At 42.2% G+C, this 9,858-nt stretch overlaps 1 protein-coding gene across 3 annotated transcripts in view; it reads right to left on the bottom strand.

The window, feature by feature from the left end:
• The window catches only part of SPATS2L (spermatogenesis associated serine rich 2 like), a 147,168-nt gene that overhangs the window by 83,155 nt on the left and 54,155 nt on the right, over window positions 1–9,858 (bottom strand). For all 3 annotated transcript variants that reach the window (XM_025211260.1, XM_025211262.1, XM_014522797.2), the window contains exon 2: window positions 3,107–3,232. The gene's annotated coding sequence lies outside the window, so the exon portion shown is untranslated. The remainder of the gene's footprint in view (window positions 1–3,106; window positions 3,233–9,858) is intronic.

Below are 9,858 nucleotides of genomic sequence, written 5' to 3'. Positions count from 1 at the left end.
CCCCCCCACACTTACCTGAGGTTCCTACACTGGGGCAGCCACATCATCCCAGATCCGAAGTCCCTACTGGGGCTTCTGGCTGGGAGCCAGAGCCGGGCAGTCTCTGCTGTTGCAGAAGCCCGGTGGAGCTTCCCCTGGGTCCTACTGCCCCCGTCTCCTGTCATTTTGATGGGAACCAAGGGCAGATAAGTATTAATTTTCTAAATTTTTTGGGCCCCCAAAGGTGGATAGAATGGCCTTATGGGCCGGATGTGGTCCACGGGCCGTTTTTTGCCCACCCCTGCACTATATGAATTAAAAGGCATTTTTACCATGTATGCATGGGTTTACACTTGATGAGCTAAAGATCCCTTCTGTTCTTAAGAAAAAAAAAAAAAAATAGAAATCTATGAAGAATCAAATAAAGAAAAAGAAATGGAATGATATTTTTAATTTTGAGTTAACTATCGATTCAGTCTTTCCAAAACAGCTTATTAAACTGTTGCTTTTACTAAACCAGTAGGAGCAAATTTTAGAACTTGAACATATTGCTAGCCAAATCAATCATGTTAATCTTTTTATTTACTCAGAAAAATCTTTTTCTGTTTATACACAGCTTCAAAGAATGCTTTTATGTAAAATTAAATTAGCTGATTAAATTTTGCTAAAGTACTTATCCACAATTTACTCATCTTTAAACTATGACATGAAAGCTTCATATAGCACATAGTCAGATCTGACTTGTCACCTGGACCATATAGCAAAGGAATTATTATGTCTATAGTCTTCCACTGATGGATGTGTTGCTGATTCTGTTAGCTTGCAATTGCAAGCTATTTCAGGAAGATTTGGCAAGCCATAGAAAACTATGCCTTGAAAAAAGAATAAATTTAAAGTCATGAACTATTAGGGCACTGTTTTCTTTACAAATGAAATAATTGTTTTCCACTTAAGACCTTTTCATTAATATGTATATTTCAGCTTCTGCAATAAGAACAGTAAAATGGATTTTGAAGTCTGTTACATTCACTTTCTCCAAGGAGAAATAATTGATGAAGGAACTTATATAAAAGTTCTGCCCAGATAAGTAATTTAGTTCAGCTTTACTTGTTACATAAGCGAAATAAGTGACATATTTAAAGGGAAAACTTTTTTTAAAAATCCTTTGCTTTTGTTATTAATAGCAAAGTAGGTTAGAAAAGACTTTGTGCCAAGACTTGATTTATTTACCTAATGAATATTGTTGTCTATGAGAATTCCGTCATTCCCCTATGGAAAAAGTGCTATGGTCCTTGTCCCACAAAGAGTACTTAGATAATTATGCATTGGAATAATCCTACTAAAGTTAATGCAACTACTCTCAAATGGTAACTTTCCACATGCACTTAAGCCTTTGCAGATCTTTGGCATCTTTCTTTGCAATTATTTCAAATAAACTATTAAAAATAAACTGCAAAAAAGTATTAACAGCTGCCCAATCCTGGAAACTCTTATACACACAGTTAATTATAAAACTTGTACTTGGTCCAATACATTATCTACTTAAAGTTTGCACAACTGAAGTCTACTCCTGTAAGATTAAAAAAAAAAAAATAAAAAAAAAATTACTTGTCACTTCAATGCAGCTGAAGTAATGCAAAATACTTCACTCAAGTTAGTTCCGTTTTCTAGATTTGAAGTCCTACTTCCTAGATTTTAGGGATGCTGTAGTAACTTTCAGCATTGCAAGAAATTATTTAAATGTCCTTAACTAAACAAGATGCAAGAATTTCTTCAGGTGTTCTTGGTTATTGGACCAACTATGTAACTGGGATAAAGTTGGCAAGCTTTCAAATGCAAGGCATTCCTTTGTCAGGTCTCTGATCATAGGAAACTAAGCACTTGGCTTCCTGTGATCCAAGACCTGATGAAGAATGTTTTGCATTTGAAAACTTACCTACTTCATCCCATCAACATATCTTTTCTTGAACCAGCTAACACTCAACAAAATTCTTGCCCCTCGCATAATTTCTGGACCATTATGGCTACAGCATTACATTAATTAAACAAGTGTATATATGCAATATTTTCAACTTCAAGTATTCAGAAAAAATATTGGGGTTCCCAATAATCCTGACAGCAACCAAAACTCAGTAGAAAAATAATCTCAGCATTTTTTATTTTCCTTTCTGTTTCTTAGGCCTGCCAGGTTCCCATTTTTTTAAGCTTTTACTTAAAACCAGGAGGGCTAGAAACTTTCATTACAATATAAGAGCAGGGTGAAATTCTGAAATAACCATGTGACTCCAGGATTTAGACTTTGAGAAAATCCTGCAAATATTGTGAAAGTTGTCAAATTGTATTTATAGTGAGCCAAAAAAATGAGTTGGCTTGGTGGTCCTGGTTAGGCAATGAATATTTAAAAATAGCAAGGGTAAGGCTGTATCTGCTACTTCCGTTCTTCAAACATGCTGGAAAAATTAACTTCTATTCATATCTCTGCTGCAAGTATTCTGCATCCCACAACATGGGGTTAGTAACATGGTGTACCTGATGCACAGCTAGCGCAGATCTACTTGGCCACACTTGTACCTGTGTGAAGAACTGTGTCATATTTACCACTGCTCACCACGTTCAAACATAACTGCACAGCCTGCCAGTGAGGTAGATGCCACCCATGGCACGTGCAGGCTGGGATGAAGATTCCATTTAACCCAGTTTTTTCCATAGTTCTTATGGGCAAAAAGCCTCTTACTCTGGCTTCTTGGCAAGCTCAGAATCAGGCCATAAAAATCTGGTAAACACTTGGGGAAAATGAAGTTTCTTCTTGAAAGAAAGTGTCCGTTGTATATAGGGGAGATGCAGGATTAGACTTAAATTCTAAAGACTCAATACAGATACTCCAACTTTCTTAACTTTGTAAGTGATTTTATCGATTCATCAGTGATTCTTCTTGTAAAGTAAGGGCAACAGAGTCTGAACCTAAATTTGGAGCCTGCGAGTAGTTGTGTGTCATTTTAATTATCAGCGATAGCATAAAAGAAATGATTGAAGCAAGGCATTTAGCAAAGATTTTTTGCAATGGAAAGAAGTACAGTATATTGTTTGAGTTAACCCAAGCACTGAATATTTAATGTAGAAAACATACCGTATGAAAAGGCCGATGAAAAAGCTTTTCAGTCTGAATGTCAGCTTAAATGCTTTGCCTCGCTCTCACAGCATCTCCTGCTCGCACTTCTGGTTCTGAAATGTCACTGCACACCTGTTGACAATTCTTTTTTTTTTTGCAATAGAAGAGACAGACAGAAAATAAAAGAAAAGAAAATGGAATATCTTATTCAAACAGGTCAGTACTTTCTGATACTGGCTTCCAAACACATGTTTCCTGGAACAGTAAAATGCTCTCAAGTCACTCACAATATCATGCCCCAAATGTTTAAGGGGCAAGATGGAAGGCAGTTATATTTCTATATCTACTGTACATTTTCAAATAAGACAGCGCAAACTAGCTTTGTAAAATGGAGCATTTTCATGCAAGAGCCAAACAACTTAGAGGACAAATGCAAAAGACACTTCAGGAAATGGTGCATTTTTTCTACCACAACCTGGGTGATGGTTAGCCTTAACCTACATCCCTTGCTCCTCACAGCACCTACCAAAACAGCACAATCAAAAAGCCCCCCCCCCCAAAAATCAAGCAGAGCTTTCCATAACTGGAAAACCCCACTTCTAGAGACATCATTATTGCCAATCTGTTTTACATGGAAGGGGTTCAGATATCAGGATGATAAGCACCAGTGAGGAAAAAAAAATCTAAAGCCTGTCAGCTGAGCTTTAGTTAAAGCACCCCATTACCATTTTTCAATACACGGATGCTGATACACATGATGCTCTGGGAGCTTTAATTAGAGCGGCCCTGCTGCCTTCCAGTTCCTGCTGGGGCACCACGTAGCTTCCCTGCCTGACTGTGCTAAACAATAACTAGTAAGCTCTAACCAGTTATCACTGGAATTATCAATTAAATGATTCATTATTTAGTCTTACACATCTATAAATCAGTACAGGGAATGAAAAAATGTAGATTAGACAGAAACTGAATAAAATGCACACTAAAAGGCTAAAACCAGTACAATGAATCCTGGTTTTCCACATACCCAAGACAATAAGAGAAAAACCTCCTCAGGAATCATGCTTATTCCAATTATTACACGTATGCATTTCATTCAATCGTCTTTATTTTAGAATGATTTTTTTCCCTGCATGGGGCAAATTCCATGTATAAAGTATCCTACTATTTTTTTTTTTTTATTTGTTGCTCTATTTTTACTGTGAAAGTGTATGAAATACATATTGTTCTGATACAAACAAAAGTGGTTTTAGAGATGGTTCCCTCTCTAAAACTTAAGCCACAGATATTGCATGTGCTGGACCAACACTCCAGTAAACAGGTATAGCCTACTTTTGCCTACGTGCAGCTGGCCCAATATCCTGGCCAATCATACTGAAATGAAATCATACTGAAATAGATCTTAGAGGAACTCAGGAAACAAACTTGTTCCTGTAATCAGCCTCAGTGGTGCACTGCTTGCCTACTGGCCTTTTTATTAAGTTGTGTAAGAAAAAGCATTCTGGGGCTTTCCAAATAATAGAGCATCTCCAGTCAGGCAGGTCTAGGGCAAAGCTGCCAGACATCATTCACTTAGTGTGACATTACTGCACAAGGCAGTCCTGTGCTATTTCCCCCACATCTCAAGTGGAGGACAATAATGAGCAGTTCATACCCTTCACCACCCAACCCAGTGAGTTGCCTCCCCTGCAAAGTGCTAGCAATTACCATTTAGTAAATTTAAACTTCAATTCCAGAATATTAAAAAAGGCAGATACAAAGGTGAAAGAACTCCGATCAATAAGCAACAGAAGTTTATTAAAAATGAATCTTGCTAGACAAACGTGATTGCTGCTGTAGACTGAATTACAAATACATCCCAACAGTGAATGCTATAAGAGTATGGATGTCTCTCTCTGAAATGTGGAGAATGCCTCACTGTTTATGACATTCAAATTAGACTAAGCACTTGGAAAAAAAAATAACCCTGCACTGGTGGTTAGGAAGTAAAAATGATCCAATTCCACAGGATTTTCCATTCCTAGTTTTAGGAAACTGTGAATCCTCAAAACTCCTCAAATTGACCTTCCAGTCACAAATATACCTCATCACCTGCTCAGAAACAAATCTCTTAATTCTGAGCACCCGGGCTCTCCTGTATCCTGATTGACAATAATCTTTAATATAGGCCCTTCTCCAACTGCTAAACCATTTCATGTCCCATCACTGATGCATCTCATCATACATTTCCTATACTCTGGGCACATCTACATGTGAATTAGTGCACTGTAGTTACTGAGCATTAAGTTTAGTACCTGTAATAACAGGGACCGACTCAATATGCAATACCCAGCACTACTGCGTAGTAGCACTGGTGCACACCTTGTTAGTGATGCTAAGGTGCAGGAGACTCATTCTATTGTGCATTAGCACAGCTTTTACTAATACAGTAGAATTAGTCTACTGTACATTCAGTGTCTCAAATAGACACGCCCCCTGTGTAAGCTTACCACCTCTTTTTTCCAGTAAATTCTTCAAGTGTCTTATGACTTAAATAGCTCTGATTCTCTGTCACAGTGCAGGGTCCTGCAGGATGGCCGTGATCTCCCCAAGGCCCCCTTCCCATGCCAAGCTGGCCCAAAGGGCACCCTCGATTCTCACCTACCATGTCTTTGAAGGTAAATATATATTAGGGAGGCTACCTTCATGTCTTCTTGGACGCGGTTTTGCTGTACTCTGACCCCGTGGGCTCCTGGACCCCTTGTGGGTCCCGTTCTGCAATGGGTGTTTCAGGGCACCCTAGCCTTATGGGCTATGTGTGGCTCCAACCACCTCTTTACCATGCCCCAAGCCTCACAAATGGAACCAATGTTGTTTGGTCTGGGCCTTGTTACAATTCAGCCCCCGGTCCTCCCTGGCGCTGGGGTGGGTGCACCCCCCCAAGTGCTGCACCCTCCCTGGCGCTGGGGTCGGTGCACCCCCCCCCACAAGTGCTGCACCCTCCCTGGCGCTGGGGTCCCCACGCTGCCCTAGGTCCCCTACGAGGCCTCCACCATCCCCTAATAGCCTCACCCAAGCCACCAGTCTTAAACAGCAAACAAAACACAAGTCCCTGGGCTATAACATAAATTGAAGCCGCCCGGCTATAACATTTAAACCACACCATTCCTCACCAGTATCAGAGGCTGTACCTGCAGCTAGGCCACTCCCCTTTGGTTGCTCTGGGAGAGCTCCTTCCCCCTTGGCTGCTGGCAAGGAACTGTCATCCTGGCCTCAGCCCTGGGGTTTATATGTGAGCCAGGCCCTGCCCCTTCCGGTCAGCTGCCCACTGGCCGGTGTGGGCCACTAGCTCACTCTGGTTGCCCTGGTAACCAGCAGCTGGGGCTCCCCACTCACTGCTAGGGCTCTTTCCCCAGCAGTTTCCACTCTAAGGAGCAGGGCACCTAAGTACTCTGCAACATTCTCAGATACCACGTGTCAACTCCTAGCTGCCAAAACCCTCCTGTGTTCTTCCATAACAGTATTGGGCTGCTGCTTTATTTTTCCATTTTAGAAGTCTAACCATCCTGTTACTAGAGAACCTCTTAGCCATACTACACAGGCATCTGGCAGGATATAACAAGCTTATAAGCAGAAATATAATAAATCTATTCCTGTCTTATTAAATGTGAATGTACATCCTCTGCATGTTGGGAGTACAGTTGCTGGGTAGACTTTCACCAGTCACTGTGGTATGAATTCAACAGTTCTCTTTCAGGATGTTCATAGTATATTAATGAAGGACTGTAGCATTTTTTCATTAAGGATTGTTTAATCATTGCCCTTTTCCATTAACATCTTGCAGCTACAAAAAATGGCATGCAAATGGAATAATGGTTTCAGAGCCAACTTCAAAATATAAAACATAATGTTCCAAATATCTAATGAGATTGTAGAGGCCTGTACTGTATTCTGATCCTCTGCATACTATTTCCTCTACAAAATCCAAGCTCATTTTTAAACTGATTTGCTATTTATCTCACATGTATTATCTTGTGTATAGTCTTCCATATGTTCTAAGTGAGGAGAAAAGCAGTAAAGTAAGAGCCATAAGGCCTTGATCCACATGCATAACTCCCATTAATATAATTTTGTAGGAATATTTATAACACGAGGCACTGCAGTTTAAAGTATAATCTAGCTTTGACAGGCTCAGGTATCTGCTCTCCCCAGGGTCTGCCACCCCTAGGCTAAGTACAGACAGTCAGAAAGCCCGAGGCTGAATTGATTCAGTCTTTGCAAATTTGTTTAAGCTGCACAGATTGAACCAATAAGCAAATGAACAGACATTCACTTTTGATTCAGGAAATGCAGCCTGCAGTGGCTCAAGCCAGAAGCTGGGGGGGCACTACAGCATGGCTCCCTGGCACGTAGCCAGCATGGGCTGTGTGTTCACTTCCTCTTCCTGCTGCCCCTGAGGTCTCTAGATTTTGCAGTCTGGAATCATAGCAGCACGACTCTGCAGGGCTGCTCAACACTTCCTTTTCCTGCTTCCAGGTACCTCTGGGATCTGTAGTCTACAGTCACAGCCAGCACTAAGTAAGCAGGGCAGGGCAGCTCCACATTGAAGGGAAGGGAGGTTTAATCCTCCTCTCTGGCCAAAGACCCCAGCAGGGGTTTACCGGGGGGGGGCAGGGCAGTGGGCCAGACAGTGAGGCTAGTGAGCCAGCCCTCACTGCTTCAGCTAGGGAGCAGAGGGGCAGGGCCAGCCCTGCTCTCTGGAGCAGACAGCACAGCCCAGCCCAAGGCTGCAAAATGCTGGGGGGTTCCCCAACCTCCTCTGCCTCCTCTCTCTTGCCTCCAACCACTTTCTGTTAAATATATAAAGGGGAGGCTGCTTATGAAACCTAGGGAGGCCTACTCTTTGGTGTCTTTTACCTCTCTGTTTCTCAGTCCACAAGTGTACTTCCTCTATAAGAGGACTTAAGTCACCTTACGGACTAGAGCTGTGACTTCCAGCCACCTGCATAGTCATGCCCCACACTTCACAGATGACTCTCAATTGTCCCTTCATAGCAAACTTCTATGTCTAAATCAAAATTAGGCCCACAGACCCCAAAACCCTTGTCCAGGCTTCTGCCTTCCTGGCTTTGGTCCTTTATATCTGGTTGAGATCCTTCAGCCTAGGCCCACCACCTGAACCCTAGCTTCCTGGGTCTCAGACCTAGTAGCTGAAAGTACCTCTCAAGCACCCTATCTGTGGCCTCGTCTACCCCTGCAGCCACAACTTAGTCCTCTGGTTTTAAGAGTTGTCAAAACATGAACACATTAACCGCCTTTCACCTAACAGTCACCCCACTTTGGCTCCTTGCCCCACTGCATACCCTAAGCTTCCCATGGTTTTCTTTTGCAGCCTTAGGGCAAAGGTTCCCAACTACCAGGCCACAAAGGGTTGGCTACCAGGTCATGCCATGATCCCCCTGCTTGGACCCCCGTCTGTCCACCTGGGCAAGCGGCTTCTGTCGGCGGCAATCACATGTGAGGTTAAAGCTGGGTGGCAGGGCAGCCCTGGGAGGGAGGCAGCCAGCTCTATACACCCCGTCCCACTCCCATGCCAGTCTGCAGTATAAAAAAGGTTGGGAACCACTGCCCTAGGGGTCCACTTAGGCACGGGCCAGTCCATTGTCTGAAACCCTCTCCTTCAGGAGCTCCTCTCCCTGCTGTCCACATGGTCAGGCTCCCCTAGTAACTTTCAGGCCTTGGTTTTATGTGCCCCAGAGCTCAACCCCTTCCTGTCAGCTGGCTCTCCAGCCACACACAGTTTCCACTTTGCTTGATAATCTGCCTGGCCGCCACCTACCCTCCCCCCACATCCCTATCTACTGAAGCTAAGCTCAGCTGTTTTTACTTGATTTAACAAGATGCAACTGTTCTTACCTTGCACCCTCCCAAGGTCCTTAACAGGCCCCAGCCTTGGGGTCTCTGCTCTTGTTGGGGCTGGCTATGGTAGTCGTTGGCCCCTGCAGGGTACAAAAGTCCTGTTCCCCTCTGATTGCAGTTAACAGGGTTAGGGCTCCCTGTTAGACTAACATAAAATCTTTTTTTTCAGAACAATATCAAAAGGTTTATAAAATGCAGTAACACATGCATCTTATGCCAAAATGTTATAAGGGTAAAACTTCAATTCTGCACTTGTACTTTGTATAAATGATTAAATCAAAATCTTCCCTTCAGGTCAAGGTCTAAAGGATAGCATATATGTGACTGTGAGATCCCAGACCTACTATACTATAAGCGAAAGTTGGGGCAAACTACCTCAGCTCACCTTTTCAAACCCCTAGGAAACAAGAGTTGGATTTGCATTCCCAGATGGACACTGCTGTTACTTTTGGTGCTGTATCAGAATAATAGATATCTGGAAGGGCCATAATTCCCTATGGGGCACATGTTTAAAGATATTTAGGTGATGGTAACTGAGCATCTATATATCTTTAAATAAGTGCCCCTAATCCAGTTTAGATATGGTTGAAGTCACAATTGCAAAGCTGGGAAGGTGCTGGAGAAAGAAGGGAATTTAAAATGTGATTTGATTGGTTATGTGGTAGCAATGGGATTTTTTGCATTTTACTGCAATGTGTTGCATTTTACTGAAGATGTGTCAATTACTGCAGTACTTTATTTAAAAATACAATAAAATAGCTGCTCCATCATAACAGATGTCAAGGGCATGTAAAACACAAGGAGAGGTGCTCAGTCTCCTCCACCTCTCCTTATTAAGCTTTATGTAATTCTAAATGAATAAATCCACATATAAA

Source organism: Alligator sinensis, unplaced genomic scaffold, assembly GCF_000455745.1.
Source record: "Alligator sinensis unplaced genomic scaffold, ASM45574v1 scaffold258_2, whole genome shotgun sequence".
Classification (NCBI taxonomy): Eukaryota; Metazoa; Chordata; order Crocodylia; family Alligatoridae; genus Alligator; species Alligator sinensis.
The sequence above is the reverse complement of the archived record's forward strand: the minus strand, read 5'-3'. Positions and strand labels throughout refer to the sequence as shown.